The sequence below is a fragment of the Giraffa tippelskirchi genome, chromosome 4 (assembly GCF_054371585.1).
Source record: "Giraffa tippelskirchi isolate mGirTip1 chromosome 4, T2T-mGirTip1v1.2.pri, whole genome shotgun sequence".
Lineage (NCBI taxonomy): Eukaryota > Metazoa > Chordata > Mammalia > Artiodactyla > Giraffidae > Giraffa > Giraffa tippelskirchi.
Window position 1 is genome coordinate 92,678,927 of NC_137278.1, and position 25,033 is coordinate 92,703,959.

Here is a 25,033-nt window from a genome sequence, read left to right on the forward strand (position 1 = left end):
TGATCAGAGTTCATTATGAGAAGCAACTACTGTATAGAAAAATGTCTTAAATTATGCTCTGGACTCCAAGTCAGGATTTAGTAAATGGGAGGGAAAAATGGCTGCCTTACCAGGCTAGGCATACCTTTGCAATCTGGTACATTTCCTTATGTGGCCTTGCTCAGGCTTATAAACCCCTGGAATCAATTTCTTTTAAAAACACGTTTTTCAGAAACTTATTACGCACTTTAGAGATATATTATATACCTTCAGCAGCAAAAGAAGAAAAATTACAGGTGCAAAAGCAGCCCATTTTTCTAGCGGCTGCAATGATGCGGTGTACCATTCCCAGGGGAACAGTAAAAATTACGCTCCGACAGCAACAGGGCAGAAGCCCACAAAGGCACAGCCGGGCGAGTGGCATGGCCAGGGAGTGTGCTAATAAATCAAGATAATTCTCTGCCTGCCTTGAACTTAGACCCGGCTACAATTCACTGGTACAGCCAGAAAAAAAAAAAAAAAAGTCTGTTAGTGGAATTCAGCTTTACTGGGGGGACGTGATTAGTCACTGGGCAGATTGAGCCTCGATTGCATCTAAATGGTCCACTTTATGAACCATTTATCTTCTGCTCAGACCATTTTCATTACACCCAAAACTGATGCTGAGCCACCAGCTGTAAGATACAGCCTGGTGAAAATTAATAACCTTTCCCCCCCCTCCCCTTCTGCAGGACTCCTGCATATGTGAACAGGAGCATTTATCCCTGTTTTGTTGCTATTTGCATCCCAGCTTCCCTGGCACTCTTTCAATTTTCTCAAGTCTCTTAGCCTTTGCCCCCTGTTTCGCTTTTGCAACACAAACAATCCATCCTGTGCATTTAAAATTCTCTTAGCGCCCTGACATTGCGCTCGAGCCCTAGAGCAGGAAGCAGTTTGCACAGAAAGGGCTCTTATTAATTCCTCTGTCCTGCTTTCCTGCTAAAATATAGGGATCTTGAGATTACTGCTGGGTCCCTTAAAGACCATTTAGAGCTGTGCAATTTAAAAAAGGAGACCTTTATTAATACCTGCTTAGGCTACTGACTGTGGGGAGGGCAGAGGAGGGCTGGCTGTGATGGAAGATAGTCTCCTGCTGAAGCAAAGTCATGTGACCTGTAATTCACGGCAGCCTATTGAGCGTTGCCTGGCCACTGAGATATATGCTGATATGATTACAATAACATACAATGAAATTATGGAGTTTTAATGGTGCTTAACCACTGTCAGGCATTAAGCAGAATTAACAGGAGTCTTTCTTGGAGCAGACATAGTTTTGAGAGGGCTGATTAAGGATTTGGTTACCTAAGGAAGCTCATTATAGTGTTAATTGGGACACAATGAGCCCAAACGGTGCTGTTTTGGCATTTTTCTGCATGGGGCCATGTGTATTGGTGAGGAGTTTGAGGTTCATCGCCTGAGCTCTGGAGATGAGGGGCGCCATACAACTTTGGTTTCCTGGAGCAGGTTTTTGTAGAAGCTTCTTATCTGTTTTTTTTCTTTTGCTCTCTGGAAGCATGCAGAAAAGATTTTGATGACTAGTTTTCTTTATCCATAACAAAGGCTAGCCTGGCGCTAGATTACTAATAAGTTTACACAGAAATATTTTATGTATGAGGGGAGGATTTTGTGATGGTTTTTGAAATTCTTCAAAAGAGATTTGTTATTTTTTTTTAAGTAGTGTAAAGTTTAGGTCAAAGGCAGAATGATCTGTTCAATGGCATTTTAAGTTTGTGACTGTATTACACTTTGTAGTTTTAAACTCAATATAGGACACCAATTAACGTGGTTTGAGCAAACTCAGAGAGATAGTGAAAAACAGGGAAGCCTGACGTGCTGCAGTCCATGGGGTCTCAAAGAGTGGGGCACGACTTAGCGACTGAATAAAGTGGTTTGGGGTGGAAAAGCAGATCCTAGAAAGTATACAGATAAGGATATCTTTTTCTATTTGCAACAATATCCTTTATGTAGGAGAAATTACTATTCCAAGGAGGGCAGATTGAGTGGATAATGTTTTGTGTGTCACTGAGAATTTTTCTTAAAGCGTTTTTTGAAAATTAAGTAATTGTTAAATGCCCAATTTTGCTCTGTGCTTGCCTGAAGTTTTAGCCTTTGTTTTCTAGGTGGACTTCTAGAAACCAAACCAGTACTTGGGGAAATTAGATGTGTGTGTTTCCAGGCTTGGTGCGTAGGAGTGGTTTTGCTTGCTTTTTGGTTGTATTTTCCTGAAGAGGTTTGAATCTTAATCAGTAATTGTGCATCTTATTTTTTTTTAAGTGACTTTTTTTTTCCTCAGGTAAAATTGTGAACACATTTGCTTTCAGTTCTAGAGACTGAAGAGTATTGTAGGTTGTGCTATGTGTCTTCCTGATGTGTTTCTGAACACAATTTTTTTTTTTGACAACTTGAAAACTCAGAAGGGACATTTGATTAGGTTATATGCTGTACATCAACCTATGCATAATCAATGCATAAATGGCTGTTTGTTTTCTTGAGCTTAATTTTTGTTCTGTTTTTGCAGAAAATTTTTATATTGATTGGTTCATAAATGGTCAATTGTATACACAAACGAAACAATACAGCACTTGGTCAGAAATAAGTGTCAGTTCAGTTCAGTTGCTCAGTTGTGTCCGACTCTTTGCAACCCTATGGACTACAGCACGCCAGGCTTCCCTGTCCATCACCAACTCAGGGAGTTTGCTCAAACTCATGTCCATCGAGTCGGTGATGCCATCCAACCATCTTATTCTCTGTCGTTCCCTTCTCCCGCCTTCAATCTTTCCCAGCATCAGGGTCTAGTCCAATGATAAGTGTAGCATTGCTTAAACTTTGTGTGTTAACACCAGTTAGACAGTATCACCTACTCAATGCATATGAGTTTGAGCAAACTCTGGGAGATAGTGGAGGCCAGGGGAGACCGGTATGCTGCAATCCATGGGATCACAAAGAATCGGACACAACTGAACAACAAAAACATTAACATCTGTTCTTTGCAGTTGGGCTCAGCGGTGTGTTTTGCAACAACTCCATAACTACCTGGAGTTATGGTTTTCAATCTGTCAGTAAATAAAATGTCCTTTAACTTAAAAAATATGTATATGTCACGTGATGGCAGTTGGGAGAAAACGCACTACTTCCTGCTTTTAAAAAAGTATTCCTTTGACATATATACACTACTGATATTATGTATAAAACAGATAACTAATGGGAATCTACTGTACAGAACAGGAAACTCTATTCTATGCTCTGTGGTAAACTGAATGGAAAGGACACCCAAAAGGGAGGGAATATATGTATATGTAAGCTGATTCACTTATACATATAGCTGATTCACTTTGCTGTACAGTAGAAACTAATACAATATTGTAAATCTCAGTTCAGTTCAGTTTAGTCGCTCAGTCGTGTCCGACTCTTTGCAACCCCATGAATCGCAGCACGCCAGGCCTCTCTGTCCATCACCAACTCCCGGAGTTTACCCAAACCCATGTCCATCGAGTTAGTGATGCCATCCAACCATCTCATCCTCTGTCGTCCCCTTCTCCTCCTGCCCCCAATCCTTCCCAGCATCAGGGTCTTTTCCAATGAGTCACCTCTTTGCATGAGGTGGCCAAAGTATTGGAGTTTCAGCTTCAACATCAGTCCTTCCAATGAACACCCAGGACTGATCTCCTTTAGGATGGACTGGTTGGATCTCCTTGCAGTCCAAGGGATTGTAAAACTACTATACTCCAATAAAAATATGTAAGTTAATAAAATAAAAATATTCCTTTTCTATCATGGCTGATCTTTGATAAGGAGATTCTTGCCTTTGGAACGTTCAGTTAGTTTCTCCTAACTTCTTCTTCTAAAGCATCCTTCTAACAAGATGCTTTCAGAGATTGCATAAGGAGCATGCTTTTGGAGGTGGACCATTTGGTGATGGGACCCAAGGCCAAAATGAGTCACGGACCAGCATGGACATGGACAACAGGGTTTGGTTTCAGGTCTTTCCTTTGTAACTACTCTTCATGAAGCCCACCCTGGGCAGCTAGCACCACGGGGTGACTGTCAACTCCACTCTGATTAACTCCATGTCCATCTCTGCAGAGGTGATGAGCCCTGGGCTGGTCTACAAAATGGCCACATGGAGACCAGGAGCTGTGTCCATTAATTTCATCTAGACGTGTCCTCAGTTGACCAGCTGGGGTGTGTGGTCCTTCCACTTGACAACTGCTAATTGTCAATGGGCCACATGAAGCCATGGAAAGTTGCAGACTTTGGGACACTCAAGGGCATGGACCAAGCTCTTTGGGGAGAGAGGTTTTCACAAGGATGTCTCAGGACTCAGACGAACCTACTCTCACTGGTCTCCTTTTTCATAAACTTCTGGCCAAAAGGAAAGAGCCAAGCCCCAACTCAAAATCTTGGCCAAGTACCACTGTCAGAACTATGTTACGTGTTAAAGTTTCCAAGTTGCAGAGAATTGGGGAGATTGCACACATGTTGATGAAGTCTTTGTTGCTGCTGGCCTCAGATGTTTCTTCAAGAGTTTGGATCTGATTTTAAGTTTAGAAGTTGAAAGAGGGAAAGACAACTTTTTGGACTCTCAACATACCAAACTAGCCAAGGTTGTCTCCAGTGAGAGAGTGTGAATGACTATATTTTTAAAAAAATGAATAATTACAGCATTAGATTGAGGGATGTGAAGAAAGGATTAGCTTTGATCTTGCTTTTTGGGGCCAATGCTTTCCTTTAAATCAAATTGACAAAACATGAGGGGCATTTCCAAAGAATATCTCTGCTGTGTGACACAAGATATGACAATTGAGGAATTATCTTCCAGTTGCTATTTTTTAAAATATTTTATATTTTTTGATATAATGGTGCATAATCTCACTGTAGAGTTTATAAACCTATGTAGTTGTAGTATACATCCATTTGAAGTTCTGATTTCATTTCTTTTAGATAAATAATCAGGAGAAGAGTTGTTGGATCATATGATAGTTCAATTTTTAATTTTTTTTTTGAGGAACCTCAATGCTATTTTTCATAATGACTGCACCAACTTTCATTCATGCCTACACAGCATGAGAGCTCCAATTTCTCCTCATGTTCACCTTTGTATTTTTGATAACAGCCATTCTAACAGGTGTGAGGAGATAGCTCATTGTGGTCTTGATTTGCATTTCCCTGATGATTAATGATGTTTATGTACCTGTTGGTCATTTGTATGTCTTTGGAGAAATGTTCCAATCAAATCAGGTTATTAGTTGTTGTTGCTATTGAGTTGTAACAATAACCTGTAGATAATTTTAAGCTACAAAATTCCCTGGAGAAGGACATGGCAACTCACTCCAGGATTTCTGCCTGGAGAATTTCATGGACAGAAGAACCTGGTGGACTACAGTCTGTGGGGTCAAAAAGATGACTGAGCAACTAAGTACATACACATAACAATTTTAAGCTTAGCCTGTCAGAGTGTGTCTTACTCCCATAATTTAAGTTGGATACTTTAAAATTTTAAGTTTTTCCATTATTATAAGAAAAAGCAAAATATTTGTGGCAAATCACTTATCAAAACTTTAAGTGCCAAGCACCATGTTGGATGCTGGGTGGAGAGAAAGCAAATAAAAAGGTTAGTGAAGGTCCGAGGCACAGCTTTCAATGACTCAGCCTCCATGCCGTTTATCCAAGAGGACAGCAAAGGTGTAAACTTAAGTACCCTCACTGAAACCAGCACAGACTACAGAAGAAAGTTTAACAAGGAACCCAGCGTATATTTTGCTTATTACACTGTGTGCTCTTTCATTAGGTTTATAACGGAGGGTCTTCCCTTAGAGATCATACCAGCATTTATTTCAAATCAATGCTGAAAATTAAATGGTAATCCTCAAGGGGAGGTAGTCTCTTCCATAACCACCGCTTCCTATTGGAAATCTTTCTTTCATGTTTCTGCTTAGTACTCAATCCAGGGTTTGAAATTAATTAAAAGATATCCTTCCTCTAATCTAGATAATTAGCTTCAAAGATTTTCTTCCAAATGCTGTAATAATTTTATCTTTTATGTGTAAATTCAGAACTGTTTCTATTTGGACAATAGTAATTCAGGGGTAGTTTATATGAAGGGAAAGGAATTTTTGTCAGTTATTTGAATGGTTGGGGTTCAGTCATGGAAAATAAGTATTTATTAAGAAGCAGTTTTAGACATTTCGTACAAGACTTTACATACAAAGATGAGTAGAGAGTCCTAAATAAGTCCTAAACTTTGGAGTTGAAAAGCACTACCTAAGTTCTAGCATCTCATTTTATGGTTAGGGAAAATCTAATCCAGTTAAAATGTAAACATCTTTCATTATAGAAACTGCTGATATCAAAGGAAAGCTTTCTACTAATGTCTTGAGTATCTTCAAGAAGACAGAATAAGGAAATGGCTTTAAATTACAATAAGAAAATTTCAGTTGGGTGTATAAGTTCAACTTTCATTTTTTAAATTAATCTTCATTGGAATATAGTTACTTTACAATGTTGTATTAGTTTCCGTTGTACAACAAAGTGAATCAGCCAAAAGTATACCTATAGCTCCTCTTTTTAGAATTGCCTTCACATTTAGATTGCCAAGAGCACTGAGTAGGGGTCCTTGAGCTATACAGCATGTTCTCATTAGTCATCTATTTTATACATCCATCATTCGTGTGTAAGTGACAATCACAGTAAGTTCAGCCCTTTGAAGACATTTTTTTTTTCCTTAGAGAAGATGTGAAAGATGAAAGAGAAGCAAAAATTTTTAGATGCTCCTCTTATTGAGAAGCAAGGTCTAGTCTGTTCCCATTCCCTTACATCTATTCTGAACTGATCGACACAAGGAATGCAGCAGAGAGGACATTTCTGAACTTTGGAGGCCAAGTCATAAGAAGCCTTGGGATTTCTGCCTGGGTCTCTGAGAGCAATAAATTTGGAGCCTGCATCTCCTAAAATCTGATTATCCCAACACCGCCATGGTGTGGGGGAGCCCAAGGCAGCTACGTGGAGAGGTTGTATGGGGCTGTGCCAGACAGACATGTGAGAGCTAAAGCTTCCAGAAGACCAAGCCACAGCCGTATCTACATGTAAGTGTATGAAGGCCCCCAATGGCTCTCTTTGTTTTAACTGGGAGAGTTATAAATAACTGATGATTTATGCATAAATGTAAACTAATTAATGATTAGTTTATAAATATAAATTTGTTGTTCAGTCACTAAGTCGTGTCCAACTCTTTGTGACCATGGACTGCATCATGGCAGGCTTCTCTGTCCTCCACTATCTCCTGGAGTTTGCTCAAACTCATGTCCATTGAGTTGGTAATGCCATCCAAACATCTCATCCTTTGTCATCCCTTTCTCCTCCTGCCCTTATGCAAATTTTGCACTGGTTTGTTATGCAACAATAGATAACTGGACTATAGGCATTTTGAAAACTCAGAAAAATATGTTTTGGAGGAGACATGGTAAAATATCCTTACCTGGAGATTAGGAATGAGTAACAACATCTGACTTGAACAGGTAAAGCATGGCTTCTTCTTATCTGGGGTAATTTGGATAAAATATTAATGATTTGAGATGATGGTCATTTTTGTAAGGATGTCTGCACAAGAAATGTTAATTTTAGTAGGAAATAATGAAAAACATTGGAAATAATATAAATGACTACAATTAAGCAGAACATGGTTGCTTGTGATGGGGTATGAAGCAACCATTAAAAAATATGTTTTTGATATATTCTTTTAGCTATAATATCACCTTGAATAAACTTCATTGGCTACAAAACTGCCACTGAGCAGAACTTGATACATTACTGATGTCAGGGAAAATAGCTTTGATACTATGTGTAACAAAAAAGTCATATGCATAATAGCAGCTGCAACATGATCTAACCCTTAAGTAATTATAAAAATATGCAAAAGTTAACTTTTTCCACCAATTGATGGATGTCTTAATAATGATTTTACTTATATCTTTATACACTAATTTATGACATATGTTCAAATATTTCCAAATCAATTTGTTTTACTTTAATCAGAAAAATGCAACCTAAAAACATCATGATTGAACAGATGCTTGCAGAGTGCAGGCCCAGTGCCTGGCATGGTGAATGCTGAATTCCCTGTGGTGGTGGTGGAGGGGGGGGGGTGCACAAGTTATCAATGTTGTTGTTATTACTGGGACTTAAAATCCAGCTCATCAGCTCAGCTTTCTTTAACTTGAAGATAAAAATTAGCTTAGGTTTGTTGACCTGGGTGATGCTGCGTTAATGGTTTTTGTATTTAGTCAGTTAAAGCAGGAGTCCATAGAACTGTGAACCATTGAGCTTGGGACAGTCATGTGCTTTAAAATTGCATATCATTTTAAGCTTTCAAGCGACGTCATTGCTGAGTTCTTTATCATAATAAAAATGCAGGCCATAAAAATTAAAAACAAAACATCATATTCACAAATAATCTTTAAGAATGGCAAAATGCTTACCATATTTATTTATTTATTTTATTGTATTTATTATTGCATCCCTGGTGGCTAAAGATTCCACGTGCAGGAGACTTGAGTTTGAGTTCTGGGTGGGGAAGATCCCCTGGAGAAGGAAATGGTAATCCACTCCAGTATTCTTGCCTGGAGAATCCCCATGGACAGAGGAGCCTGGCAGGCTACAGTCCATGGGGTTGCAAACAATGGGACATGAATGAGCACACACATCCACCCCCGCCCAAACACATCTATCTATCTATTTATCATCTATCATCATCTGTCATCTATCACTTATCTATTAGCTATCATGCATTATCTATATTATCTATCCGTATACATATCTATCTTCTATCTATTTATCATTTATTCATGCATAAATTGTATGTCAGTCTGATAGTTATCTTGGCTCTTTTGCTGGTTGAAGATAAATGAAAACTTCCCCCCAAATTATAGAAATGATTTTGCAGGTATGTTTCTCATCTTAGAAAGGCTATTCTAATTAATATCAATATTAACGGGTGCTGTTAAAGAATTCACCGATAAGAAGTCCTTCTAAACAGATAATGGGACTCTTTCACTCTGCCCCGATCCTTTGATAACCGTGGGATGAAAATGAAGTGGTTTGGTTCACATTCAATCCACAGTAGCCTCCTGGTGGCTAGCTGGGCTTTGGAATTTTGTTGGATACCGGGAACAATGATGGGGCTGCTGTTGCTCCTACACTGAAGACTGGTAGACTGTTTAAGACCTTCTGAACAAATGGCAGTTCACCAAGTAAAATATGTCACATTAGTGAGTGTGTCAGGGTCTCCTGCACCAGCTATTTATCTCCTGCATCAGCTATTGGGAGATGCTGAATTGTATGCACATAGAAGGCATGGCAGTAAAGTCAGGGTGTTCCTTGGAATAGATGGAAAGATTCTAAGAAGTGATTTGTATTGCATTTTAGATCAACTTCCCAAGAGTAATCAAACCTGAAACTATAATAGAAATCAAGGTGGAAATATATCTTTTGCTCTCTGTATTTTGTTTTATATATGATTTCCTCACTATTTTGACACAGTCATCTGTAAGCATGGTTGTCTACCTCTTTTTCCTGAAACAGATTCTTTTCTTTTCCATCCTGAGCTGCTCCATGAAGCTTTTAAATACCTGAAACTCAAAAAGATGTTACATAATTAAATAGAGCTGTCTTCTAGCTTCTCCTGAAGCAGGCAAGAGAGGGAATCAAAAGAAATCAGAATCGAGGTTTCGATTTTGTGTTTTCCTCCCTGAGGCAGACCACTCTTCTTAGCATGAAGTTCTACAGTGAGTGGATGATGGAATATTTGGCTGCAGTAGCTTCTGGTGTTGTATGTGACAGCCTATTTTAGAATGCTTGGGGTTTTTTTATAGTTTCTGGGACTCATATTTGTGCTGAAACAAGAGACCACTTTCTTAGGACAGACTGTAATTTGATCGCATAGCTTTGGAGCTGGCCACCCTGCCTGTACTCTGCTACCCACTCTCATCACCCAAGGATTCATAAAAGCTCATCATCACATCACCCATTCAGCCTGTGTTGTTGTTGTTGTTCAGTCACTAAGTCATGTCTGACTCTTTGCGACCCCCATGGACTGCAGCACAACACACTTCCCTGTCCTTCACCATCTCCCGGAGTTTGCTCAAACTCATGTCCATTGAGTAGGTGATGCCATCCAACCATCTCATCCTCTGCCATCCCCTTCTTTTACCTTCAATCTTTCCCAGCATCATGGTCTTCCAATGAGTCGGCTCTTCACATCAGGTGGCCAAAGTATTGGAGCTTCAACTTCAGCACCAGCCCTTCCAATGAGTATTCAGGATTGATTTCCTTTAGGATTGACTGGTTTGCTGTCCAAGGGAATCTCAAGAGTCTTCTCCAGCACCACAGTTTGAAAGCAGGGTATCCTGCTTGTGTTTGGACCCTTCAGGCCTGGGAAGAATCACTGCTCTGTGAAATACAGCAATCTTCGCATTCACTCATGCTTTCTGAACTAGTTTTGGATGTGTCCCTTGGACTGCAAGGAGATCCAATCAATCCATCCTAAAGGAGATCAATCCTGGGTGTTCATTGGAAGGACTGATGTTGAAGCTGAAACTCCAATACTTTGGCCACCTCATGAGAAGAGTTGACTCATTGGAAAAGACCCTAATGCTGGGTAGGATTGGGGTCAGGAGGAGAAGGGGACGACAGAGGATGAGATGGTTGGATGGCACCACCGACTCGATGGACATGGGTTTGGGTAGACTCTGGGAGCTGGTGATGGACAGAGAGTACTGGCGTGCTGCAATTCATGGGGTCACAAAGGGTCGGACACGACTGAGCGACTGAACTGAACTGAACTGAAGTAGAAGGGATAGTAGAACGGCTTGTCCCATCGCAAAGACAAAGATAACACAACTTAGGGCTGTGCAGCTTTCAGTTAAGAAGCCACATGTTGGAATTAGCAGAGAACACTGCTGTGTGGTGGAAACAGTGGCTGACTTTATTTTTTGGGGCTCCAAAATCACTGCAGATGATGACTGCAGCCATGAAATTAAAAGATGCTTACTCCTTGGAAGGAAAGTTATGACCAACCTAGATAGCTTATTAAAAAGCAGAGACATTACTTTGCCAACAAGGTCTGTCTAGTCAAGGCTATGGTTTTTCCAGTGGTCATGTATGGATGTGAGTTGGACTATAAAGAAAGCTGAGTGCCGCAGAATTGATGCTTTTGAACTGTGGTGTTGGAGAAGACTCTTGAGAGTCCCTTGGACAGCAAGGAGATCCAACCAGTCCATCCTAAAGGAAATCATTCCTGAGTGTTCATTGGCAGGACTGATGTTGAAGCTGAAACTCTAATACTTTGGCCACCTGATGCGAAGAGCTGACTCATTGGAAAAGATCCTGATGCTGGGAAAGATTGAGGGCAGGAGGAGAAGGGGACGACAGAGGATGAGATGGCTGGATGGCATCATCGACTCGATGGACATGGGTTTGGGTGGACTCAGGGAGTTGGTGATGGACAGGGAGTCCTGGAGTGTTGTGGTTCATGGGGTCACAAAGAGTCGGACACGACTGAGTGACTGAACTGAACTGAACTGCTGTGATGACCTGTGTGTGTGCTTAGTCACTTAGTCATGTCTGACTCTATCCAACCCCATGGACTGTAGCCCACCAGGCTCCTCTGTCCATGGTATTCTCCGGGCAAGGATACTGGAGTGGGTAGCATTTCATTCTCCAGGGGATCTTCCCCACCCAGGGATCAAACCCTAAGTCTCCTGGCTCTCCTGCATTGCAGGCAGATTCTTTACCTGTTGAGCCATCAGAAGAGGGGGTGAGTTATGTTTTTAAAATCTCAGCCTAATCTGTTACTGTTCCAGCTACTGTGAACCCAAAAACCTTTCTGCCCTCTTTTGATTCCCTGTATGAATTTCTCTTGGGCTTCCTGGTGGCTCAGTGGTAAAGAATCTGCCTGCCAATGCAGGAGATGCAGATTCAATCTCTGGATCAGGAAGATCCCCTGGATAAGGAAATGGCAACCCATGCCAGTATTCTTGTCTGGGAAATCCCATGGACAGAGTATGAGCCTGGTGGGCTACAGTTTTGGGGGTCACAAAGAGCCAGACACGACTTAGCGACTGAGCACATAATGAAGGGAATGTTCCATCTTACAAAAAAAAAGTTACAATTTCAAAACTATGCAAGTCAAGAGAGGAAGGTGGTCTGTATAAAGCTACAGCATTAACAGTATATTTTTATTCGGTTTTCAAAGTGCTTTCAAGCATTCCTCATGGCTTACCTGTGTGTGCGGTAATGTTATTTCTACTTTTAAGTGAGGGAAACAGGTTTCAAGAAGACGAATGGCTTGTTTAAAGAGTTCACAGTCACTAAGTATCAAAAATCAGAATTCAAACTTGGAGCTTCTGATTTCAGATAAATAGATCTTCCCTCTTGAGTGTATAATAGATCCCATGAAAACACAAATGTAACGATAGACACACAATGTCTTCTCCATCACGAAAGTGGCAGATTTAAATGAAAAGGCCCCCAAGCGCCATACGTCCTGTTTCTCAAAGCCAGTGTGAGTCCCTCCCACCAAGAATAGACTTCCGTGTGTTACTAACTGAAGGAGAGGGGGTGACGCAGGGGGACAGTCACTCTGAGATCCTGGGAAGACCTGCAGCTTTGGCATTAGTGTCATGGTACCCTCGCTCTGGAGTGAGGCAGCCTCCTAGAAGGAGATTTGACCATGCCAAGGTCATCATGCCAGGAGGAAGTCCAGCTCCTCATCAAGGGGCCACATGCAAAGAGAAACAGCTGATTCCAGTTAACGTGTCAGAATTGGAAGTGAAGAAGCCTCTAAAGAACTCAGCCTTTGCCACCATGTGGCAGCCACCATGAGAGAGGGTCTGAATGACATTCAGATGAGCCATGAAAGACAACAATAAACTAAATAATTATGTTGTGGGTAGTTTGAGAAATAGCCATCGGTAACTGGCAGAGTGATGTGAACAAGTTCTCCTATTTTCCTTTGAGAATGCCATCAAATTTCTATTCTATATAGTTTCAAACAGGCAAACATAAAAGGCTAAATGAACATTTTCCCAAGTTATTTTTTTAACCACTTTTCATCCATAAAAGGTAAATAACCTGAACAATTTCAGAGCAAATGGAAAGCTTAGAACTCTGAGTCATAGTTTTCAGAGTATCTAGGTTGAGAACCAGTTCTCCATGGGCCTCTTGTGTTTTGTGACATGGTGTCAACAAAAGCATTGACTGCCTTCCTTCTGGACCATCTCTTCAAGGATGTTGTAGAGCAAACAGCGTCTCCATCTGGAGCGAAAAGGAGATTTCCCCTCACTTGTAAGCTAACAGAATAGTCCACCAGAGTTTCACAAATGCTGGTAATAAAATGAAGGTGGTTTACTTTGGAGCACAGAGCAGGCAAGCTCAGTTTTTGTTATTTAGTTGCTTAGTTGTGTTGACTCTTTGTAGCCCCATGGACTGCAGCATGCCAGACCTCCCTGTCCTTCACTGTCTCCTGCAGTTTGCTCAGACTCATGTCCATTGAGTCGGTGATGCTATATAACTGTCTCATCCTCTGTTGTCCCGTTCTTTTGTCTTCAATATTTCCCAGCATCAGGGTCTTTCTTTTTTTAAAAAATTAATTTATTTATTTTAATTGGAGGCTAATTACTTTACAATATTGTAGTGGTTTTCATCATGTGTGCATGCTCAGTCGTGTCCGACTCTTTGCGACCGTATGGACTGTAGCTCGCCAGGCTCCTGTGTCCATGGGATTCCCCAGGCAAGAATACTGGAGTGGGTTACCATTTCCTTCTCCAGTTTTTGCTGTACATTGATATGAATCAGCCATGGATGTACATGTGTCCCCCATCCTGAACACCCCCCCCACCTCCCTCCCCATCCCATCCCTCAGGGTCATTCCAGTGCACTGGCCCTGAGCACCCTGTCTCATGCATTGAACCTGGACTGGTGATCTGTTTCACATATGGTAATATACATGTTTCAATGCTGTTCTCTCAAATCATCCCACCCTCACCTTCTCCCACAGAGTCCAAAAGTCTGTTCTTCATATCTGTGCATCTTTTGTTGTCTCACATATAGGGTCATTGTTACCATCTTTCTAAATTCCATATATATGCGTTAATATACTGTATTGGTGTTTTTCTTTCTGACTGACTTCACTTGTATAATAGGCTCCAGTTTCATCAACCTCATTAGAACTGATTCAAATGTGTTCTTTTTAATAGCTGAGTAATATTCCATTGTGTAAATGTACCACATCTTTCTTATCCGTTTGTCTGCCAATGGATATCTAGGTTGCTTCCATGTCCTAGTTATTGTAAACAGTGCTGCGATGAACATTGGGGCACACATGTCTCTTTCAATTCTGGTTTCCTCGGTGTGTATGCCCAGCAGTGGGATTGCTGGGTTGTATCGCAGTTCTATTTCCAGTTTTTAAGGAATTTCCACACTGTTCTCCATAGTGGCTGTACTAGTTTGCATTCCCACCAACAATGTAAGAGGGTTCCCTTTTCTCCCCACCCTCTCCAGCATTTATTGTTTGTAGACTTTTTGATGGCAGCCATTCTGTCCAGTGTGAGATGGTACCTCATTGTGGTTTTGATTTGCATTTCTCTGATAATGAGTGATGTTGAGCATCTTTTCACGTGTTTGTTAGCCATCTGTATGTCTTCTTTGGAGAAATGTCTGTTTAGTTCTTTGGCCTATTTTTTTGATTGAGTTGTTTATTTTTCTGGAATTAAGCTGCATGAGCTGCTTTTATATTTTTGAGAATAATTCTTTGTCAATTGCTTCATTTGCTATTATTTTCTCCTATTCTGAAGGCTGTCTTTTCACCTTGCTTATAGTTTCCTTCGTTGTGCAAAAGCTTTTAAGTTTAATTAGGTCCCATTTGTTTATTTTTGCTTTTATTTCCATTACTCTGGGAGATAGGTCATAGAAGATCCTGCTGTGATTTACATCAGAGAGTGTTTTGCCTATGTTTTACTCTAGGAAAGTTTTTGGTCTTACATTTAGATGTTTAATCCATTTGAGTTTATTTTTGTGTGTGGTGTTAGAAAGTGTTCTAGTTTCATTCTTTCATAAGTGGTTGACCAGTTTTCCCAGCACCACTTGTTAAAGAGATTATTTTTCTCCATTGTATATTCTTGTCTCCTTTGTCAAAGATAAGATGTCCATAGGTGCATGGGTTTATCTCTGGGCTTTTGATTTTGTTCCATTGATCAATATTTCTGTCTTTGTGCCAGTACAATACTGTCTTGATGACTGTAGCTTTGTAGTATAGTCTGAAGTCAGGCAGGTTGATTCCTCCAGTTTCATTCTTCTTTCTCAAGATTGCTTTGGCTATTTGAGGTTTTTTGTATTTCCATACAAATTACGAATTTATTTATTCTAGTTCTGTGAAAAATACCATTGGTAGCTTGATAGGGATTGCACTGAATCTATAGATTGCTTTGGGTAGTATAGTCATTTTCACTATATTGATTCTTCCGATCCATGAACATGATATATTTCTCCATCTATTTGTGTCATCTTTGATTTCTTTCATCAGTGTTTTATAGTTTTCTATATATAGGTGTTTTGTTTCTTTAGGTAGATTTATTCCTAAGTAGTTTATTCTTTTTGTTGCAATGGTAAATGGAATTGTTTCCTTAATTTCTCTTTCTATTTTCTCATTATTAGTGTATAGGAAATCAAGGGATTTCTGTGTGTTAATTTTATATCCTGCAACTTTTCTTTATTCATTGATTAGCTCTAGTAATTTCCTGATGGTGTCTTTAGGGTTTTCCATGTAGAGGATCATGTCATCTGCAAACAGTGAGAGTTTTACTTCTTTTCCAATCTGGATTCCTTTTATTTCTTTTTCTTCTCTGATCGCTGTGGCTAAAACTTCCAAAACTATGTAGAATAGTAGTGGTGAGAGTGGGCACTCTTGTCTTGTTCCTGACTTTAGGGGAAATGGTTTCAATTTTTCATCATTGAAGATAATGTTTGCTGTGGGTTTATCATATATGGCTTTTATTATATTGAGTTATGTTCCCACTATGTCTGCTTTCTGGAGGATTTTTATCATAAATGGATGTTGAATTTTGTCAAAGGCTTTCTCTGCATCTATTGAGGTAATCATCTGGTTTTTATCTTTCAATTTTTTAATGTGGTGTATCACATTGATTGATTTGGGAATTTTGAAGAATACTTGCATCCCCAGCATCAGAGTCTTTCAATGAGTTGGCTCTTCACTTCAGGTGGCCAAAGTATTGGAACTTTAGCTTCAGCAAGCTTGAGCCCTTTAGAAAAGATTCTAGTTCTCTAAGCAGAGACTTCCTGTTCTGGAATAAAGTCTGTGGTGCTTTCAGGTGTTGCCTGGTTCTCTTCATGTCACCTCATGGGAATTGGGGCTTAGGAAATCAGTGCACATGCTGTTGTGAGGGGTCCCCTGTCTTTGCAGCTGACCTGGAAGTTCCATGTCTTAAACTAGCCTCCATGAAACTAAAGCAAACTTGTGAGCCTGCAAGTAGGGTAAAATCTCAGACACTTTTCGGTTTTTGAGAATAAGTTGAGCTCATTTGTTAAATCAGGTAAATACAAGGCCAACTAATTTTAGGATTTTAAAATACACTTAATGATTATCTGGCTCCACTCGAGTTCTCTCAGATCTTGTTCTGCTGAACTTAGTGGGAAATGAGTGAGAGCTTGAATACTTAGCAATGCTAATGAGAAAAATGAGTCCCCTCTTGGACTTTCTATCCCAAATGGTGAGATTCCCTTTAGTGGGACTCAGACCAGACTTCTAGCAAGCTGACTAGACAAGTTGGGTTTAAAGAAAGGTAGAAAGGGCAGTGGACCATGAGAGGAGGAAATCAGGACTTTCAGTGAAGAATTTCATCTCTTGTCTTTTATATTCCCCATGAGCTGACTTGTTTTCAGATGCTGAGAATTGCTTTAGCTTCATCCTACAAAGGAAGCCTGCTGTGCTGCAGTCCATGGGGTTGCAAAGAGTTGGACACGATTTAGCAACTGAACAACAACAAATTTTGCTGATTTTATTACACATTATACATATGTAACTTGGGCCTCTCTTATGGTTTAGAGGTAAAGAATCTACCGGCAATGCAGGAGACGCAGGAGATGTGGGTTTGATCCCTGGGTCAGGAAGATCCCTGGAGCAGGAAATCACAACCAACTCCAGTATTCTCTCCTGGGGAATCCCGTGGACAGAGAAGCCTGGTGGACCACAGTCCATGGGGTCACAAAGAGTTGGACACTACTGAGCAAGCACAGATTTTTCCAGAATTGAAGTCCCATTAGCATTTTTTCCAGGTACAATCAAGTTTGAGAACTTATGACTTTCATAGAGTGAGATTTCATGTCAACAGATTTTTTTAAGGCTTTTACTTATTTATTCATTTATTTTTAATTTATTTTTTGGCCACACCAAGTGACATGTGGGCTCTTAGCTCCCTGACCACAGATTGAACCTCATCTCCTGCATTGCAAATGTGGGATCTTAACCACTGGACTGTCAGGGAAGTCTCCATAAAGTTTTTTTTTTTTATTTTGGCTGACCAGGGATTGAACCTGAACCCCCTGCACTGGAAAAGCATGGCCTCTTAACCAGGGCCTTTCCTTATTTTTTTTGCTAGAGTCAGCACATCTGGTGGGTTCTTTCCACAGCAGCCCCTTTTGGAGCCCACTTATATCTGTCTAAGGTGCTGTATGACTCTGTGGTGCTGTTACTAAGTTCTACCTGCTAGTATCTGCATCTCTGTCTGGGTGCTTTTTCCACCTCATGGTAGTTTCCTGCCCAGAGGTCCAGGGAACTAAAATTCACAGAAACAGCCTGCAACTATCAGATTGGAACGGGTCTATACATAGCCCATCTTCTTCACTCCTCTGTTGAAATAACTCTAGGGTACTTCATTTTCCATAATTTTCCTACTGATGCATGTGTGTGTGTGTGTGTGTGTGTGTGTGTGTGTGTGCGCGCGCATGTGTGCATGCTGAGTCATGTCTGACTATCTGAGATCCCATGGGCTGTAGCCCACCAGACACTTCTGTCCATGGGATTTTCCAGGCAAGAATATTGGAATGGGTTGCCATTTTCTCCTCCAGGGGATCTTCCCAACTCAGAAACTGAACCTGTGTCTCTTGCATACCCTGCATTGGCAGGCAGATTCTTTACCACTGAGCCACCTGGGTAGCTCTTTCCTATTGGAGTAAGCTTCATTTGCAGTAATGGCGGTTGTTTGGTTATTTAAAGTTTTGTTGGCTGCCTTGCCCTCTGTGTCTCATGCTCTTATTCCACAACTCATGCTTCTTGCACCTCCCAATAAACACTGTGCCCTTAAGCCCCTGCTTCAGGGTCTGCTTTCTATCTTTCTGTTCCACTCCACTTCACTAGACTCAGGCAGTATCTCAGTGGTTCACACCCTGGCTTCTGTTTTTGTGGAAATGATGTAAAGTCTTTCTCTTTCAAACACAGAGATGTCACAGATCCAAGCTAAGGTGAACATGTTTCAATCCTGGTTTCTCTGCTAATTTGCTACATTACTGTGGGGATGACCCTGAGCATTTCTGAACTTCCATTTCCTCATTTTAAAAACAGGAATAATAATACCTACATCTTAGTTTAAGAGGTTTCAATGAAATAATGGTTTTAAAGTACATAACATAGTGTCTGGTACACGATAATTGCTCTATAATACTATTCTACGTTATTATTAGCATTCATGCTCATTTCTCATCCTGTCCCACCACTTCATGGCAAGTAGTTGGGGGAAAAGTGGAAACAGTAACAGATCTTATTTTCTTAGGCTCCAAAATCACTGTGGATGGTGACTGCAGCCATGAAATTAAAAGACACTTGCTCCTTGGAAGAAAAGCTATGACCAACCTAGATGGTGTGTTAAAAAGCAAAGACATCATTTTGCCCAGTAAGGTCTGTATGGTCAAACTGTGCTTTTTTTACAGTAGTCGTGTGTGGTTGTGAGAGTTGGACCATAAAAGAGGCTGAGCACTGAAGAATTAATGCTTTCAAATTGTGGTGCTGGAGAAGACTCTTGATAGTCCCTTGGACAGCAAGGAGATCAAATCAGTCAATCCAAAAGGAAATCAACCCTGAATATTCATTGGAAGGACTGATGCTGAAGCTCCAATACTTTGGCCAACTGATGTGAAGAGCCGACTCATTAGAAAAGACACTGACGCTGGAAAAGACTGAGGGCAGGAGAAGGGAGCGACAGAGGATGAGTTGGTTGGATGGTGACTCAATGGACATGAGGGCATGAAAGTTCTGCACTCCCACCCCACCCCACTCTGTACCTTGGCTCATGTATCTCTTCTATTTCACTGTTTCTGAGTTGAATCTTTTGTAATAAATCAAAATAGTAAAATGAAATGCTTCCCTAAGGTTTCGTAAGTTGTTCTAGTGAACTATGGAACCTGAGGAGGGGTAGAGGAAACCCTTAAATTTATAGCCAGTCGATCAAAAGTATGGGTGGGTGGCCCCAGGGACTTTTGACTGGCTTTTAAAGCGAGGTCAGTCTTATGGAGTTGAGCCCTTAACCTATGAGGTCTGGGTAGTTAGTGTCAGAACTGAACTGAATGGATGAGCACCAGTTAGTGTCAGAGAATTGGTGTGAAAAAATGACAAGTATTTGATGTCTGATAAAAACCTCACACGTTTGGTGACAGAAGTAGTTTCATAAAGAAGATATCACAGATAAATAATCAGACTTTCTCTAAACAAATTCTGCAGTCTTGAAAAGGAAGATCATTAGACTATACAAGAAATAATGGGAGAGAATATTTTGGGAAAAAAGAAAAATACTTTCAAGAAATAGAGATAGAATTTGGATAACAATAGCAATTTAAAAATAACGGTGCCTGTAAAATAGGAAGTAAAAGATGAGAGAATAAGAAAACATTGAATTAAAAAGTAATTTCATTGAGATGAAGAAAATACTTTCTGCCATATCCATAGCATAATGGGGGACAGCTAAGAACACTGATATTGCAGAAAATTGATCAGATTTATGGAAGATGAATTTGAGAGAATCCCTCAGGATACAGAGGTAAAGAACAACCATATGAAAATAATATGATACAAATGAAGGCAAGGTAATGAAGAACAAATTTATATATAAAAAGGGTGGCCAAGAAATGAAATGGAATGAATAAAAGAATTGAAAGGGAAACACTGTTCAAAGTTTTAATCAGAAACTGGATGTAAAAATGTTTTTTCTCAGCTGACATTTTTCCATTAAATGAAACAATACACAGAACCCTAAAAAGGAATCAAATGATAAAAATGGAACCATGATGACTGAAAAAAGGCACTGGAGGTTTTGAAGGTCTGCATTTCACCCTCCTGAATCTTTAATAATCTTGATTTTAAAAGGCTTAAATGAAATACCAAACAAACTCTACAACTTAGAAACATTTTGCTGAAACAATTGAATTTTAAGGCCATAGAAGTCATTCAAGCAGGGGAAAAATTGTAAAATATGATAAAAAGAGGTTTGGAAAAATGTGGATAGTCTCAGTCTAGCCATAATATTCTACACATATTAAATGCCAGAAAACCAACAGGGTTTTTTCTGCAGAGTTTGAGGCAAAAGTGATCTGACTTCTAAATTTATACCAACCAGACTGTGTTTATGTGCGAAAAGAACAGAAAGACATTCTCAGATGTGGAAGGAACCTAGGAGGAAGTTTATCAATAATGTTTCATTTCTGAAAAAGTATTTAAAATGTAATAAAGTCAACTGAGACATTAAACATAATACATTATGAAACTTGTGAATTAACTATAATGCAAAAGAACCTGTGGTGAACATAATACCACCTAAACAAATCAATAAGCAGCACATTTTGATATCAGGGACAGAATACAAATGTTATGAAGATTGAAAGAAGAAAGATGTAATAATAGAAGCATAATAAGTCTGGATAAAAATCTTGGAGGAAAAAAAAACCTGTGAATGGATCTGGGGGAGGTGGGAAGCCCTATGGTAATGCTCAGTTTATTTTTGTGGAGAATGATCTCTGAAATAGACATGGGTTTTTAAAAATTTTACAGTGTCAGTGACTAAAGATAGATGCATAAATCCAAAATTATACAGAGGAAGAAATTAAAGAAAATACTGACCAGATTTTAAAAATGCAGAAACCAGGAAAATATCAAGATAGCATTAAAAAACCAAAGACACAAAATATGATATAACAGGCATATGTTGATAAGTCTATCTGTCATGGCTTTAATATGATGGGAAAACTCACATTTTAATACAAATAAAGCCTTAATTAAAGGTTAAAATGTTAACTGTGTGTTGCTTATGATTTATACGTAATACAAAGTGATAAAAAAAAATTTTATGTTAAAGATGGCTAAAGATATACCAAAATATGCATTTGCTATGAGACAAAGTATGATAATGTGGATATGATCTAACATGAAATGTTAACTATTATGAACCTTTGTCTGTAAAATCGCATAGCCCTGAAATATGTGAAAAAATTATTGACAACTGAAGGAGAAATAGAGAAAATACAGTAATAGCAAGGAATATTGGTATACTTATATTTCTATCTTTTCACACGAAGAGCTTACAAGAGAGGTATAAAATGTAAATAAAGAAAGACCAAAAATACGTCAACATAAAATATAATTTTGGAAACAACAGTGTTGCTAATTATATCTGATAACAGTACAATAAAAATTTGTAATTAAAAATGAAACTATAGAAACTACCCTGTTTAGTTTTTTAAAGCAGTCAGAGGAATAAAATCAAACAAAGTGTATAATACCTTAAAATAATGGTGGTAACATTATTACATCACATCAGTTCTCACAAAACATAGCCATAATTGTACTCAGGTAAAAATTCACAGTTTTTACGCTTTTCCATAAGTAAAAATATGAAAGTATAGTAAATAAATGATAAACATTTTACACGTACATTAGTATTATAAATAAGCTCAATGGAATAAAAATAAAAGTAAAAAATGAACTCAATAGCTGGCTCTTTGGAATAGACAGTACATAACAGGGGCTATAGATGATTAAAGAACTGTGAGAGAATACTTGTGCAACTTTATACAAATATATTTTAAATACTGAAAAAGTAGACATAAAAGAGTATTCAGTAAGAATTAGAAATATTAAAAAAGTCAGTAAACAAGAGGAAAAGAATGGAAAAAAGCTAGTTCTAGGCCCAAAGGGGTCTTGCTAAAACTTCAAAGAACAATTATTTTCCAATTTATATACACTGTTATGTATTAATAGAATAAAAATGAAGCAAGTTTTTATTAATTCTTTTTATCAAGGTAGCATAACCTTTTAATCAAATCTTGCCCAAAATTGAACAAAAAAGAGAAAACGATATATCCATATCACGTTTGAGTATAAATTAAAAATTCTTCAGTACACTATTACTAGAAGGAATTCAGCAGTATTTAAAAAACATATCCACCCTGACCAATTAAGGTTTATTCTGGGAATGTAAAAATGTCTTCATATGTGTTAGTATAACTCATGTCTATAGAAGGAGAAAGGGGCTTCTTTGATGGCTCTGCAATAAAGAACCCACCTGCCAAGGCAGGAGACTTGAGTTCCATCCGTGGGTCAGGAAGATCCCCTGGAGGAGGACATAGCAACCCACTCCAGCATTCTTGCCTGGAGAATCCCATGGAGAGAGGAGCTTGGCGGGCTACAGCCCTTGGGTTCTCAAAGAGTTGGACATGATTGAACAACTAAACAATAACAACTACACAGAAGAAGAAGAAACATTATCTTATAAGGTCCAGTGAACCGTGCTTGATTATAACAACCTGCAGCAAAACGCACATAGAATATCTCAAACTATAAAACAGCATGGTGTTCTTTGGTGAAGAATTGAAAGTATTTCTTTAAGCACAGGAGAAGGCAAGGCTACCCACTAGTACCAGTGTTCTTTATTTTTCACAAAAAGTCAGTGAATGCAATTAGGTAATAAATCAAAATATGGGATGCAAATACTAAGAAAGGAGAGAGAAAATTATCTGTCGATGGTATGATTATGGACCCTGATGCTGGGAAAGATTGATGGCAAAAGGACGAGAGGGCGGCAGAGGATGAGGTGGTTGGATGGCATCACAAATTTAGTGGAAATGAACTTGGATAAACTCTGAGAGATAGTGAAGGACAGGGAAGCCTGGCATGCTGCAGTCCATGGGATCGCAAAGAGTCAGACATGACTTAGCGACTGAATAGCAACAACAATGATTGTGGATTGGTAAAATTGAAAGGGGTCAATCAGGGACAACAAGCAATCAGGATTAGTAAGAAGCTTTGGCAGGTAAGAAAATAAAAATCAAATGTGATAACTTTTCCTAGAATTATAATAAGTATTAAAAACGGTATGATAATCTCGTATCCAGAAATATGCTTGGAAAGAAAAGTAAGTGGCTGACATGAAAGACTAAAACTACTGAACGACATGATAAAAAAAGGCTTGCATAAATGAAGAGATTGCAGGGCTCTGAGATGGGAAGATTCAGTAATAATAAAAACATTAACTTCTTCCAAAGTAAAAAAAAAACAGTAAATTGAATAAAATTTTAATAAAATCTCAGAGATTGGAATTTACCATTATTCTAAATAATCCGCTAGTAAGACTTAACACTCCAGAATGCAAAGGGAATTGGGAAAATAAAAATGAGGAGAGATTTGCTTTAACAGATACTAAAATATACTATAAAGCTGAATATAGTATGGGCCTGGTGCAGCCACAGTCAGATTATTCAGATAAACTGTTAAAAGAAAATATAGATAAATATGCAATTTTGGGGTGAGTGCAAAGTCTACCTTAGCAGAGCATTGAAGGCAAACAGTGTGAAGGGAAACACATTTACCATATGATGTTGTTTGGTTGCTAAATCATGTCCAACTATTTTGGGACCCCATGGACTATAGCCTGCCAGGCTCCTCTGTCAATGGAATTTAGACAAGAATACTGCAGTGGGTTGCCATTTCCTTCTTCAGGGGATCTTCCCAGACCAGGGATGGAACTTGAGTCTCCTGCATTGGCAGGCAAGTTCTTTACCACTGAACCACCAAGGAAGTCCTTACTATATTAAAATAAACACAAATTAAGCAACCCACACCCCAGATTCTATATCATAATAACAAACTAAAACATTAAAAAATAGTTAGAAAGCAAACAACAAAATTGAATAATGTTCTTACAACTAAATAATAAAAGTTAACATGTTTAATATAATAAAGAACTTTACTATATCAATAAGAAAAAAGCTGAACATCCCAGTAGACCCATGAGAAAGTCAAAAAGGATCTACCAGAGAAAAATACATGTGAAAATTTCAAACTGTGGCTATCAATGAATTGCAAACGAAAATGGCACAATTTATCACAGATTTAAAAGAAAGAGAATAATCAGCATTTTCCCATGTCTAGGAAAAAAGACAGGCCCTCCTAATTGAATGTGAGGAGTATTAATTGGTACAAGTTTTTAGGCGTATCCAGATGTAAATGTGTATGTGTGTGTGTATGTGTGTGTGTGTATGTGTGTACATATAGAAAAAGTACTCTAAGAATGTATTTTTTTCATCCAGCAATTTCATCTATAATATTTTTTTCCTAAGGAAAAAAGTTTAAACAAACTAGTTAACTAGTTTCTTTATAAATACTAATGTTCTTTACCTCTATGTCTTTATTTTTTTTAACATTTCAGGTAAATTTATTTTTAGTCATACCACCGATACAATTCTGAATGACATTTCCTTCTTTAGCATTGTTTCAAGGGCATAAAAAATGCTAATCCATGCAGCTCAAAAGTCATGGTTTATAATTTCCCAGTATTTTCAATGATGTTCATTGAATGAGAATTACAAACATAAAGACAATATTAAAGAACAAATCCAGGAAGAATCTAGAATGATTCTAAAAAAAATAGTCTATTAAAAAAGGCACCAGGATGTGATCTGGGTTTTA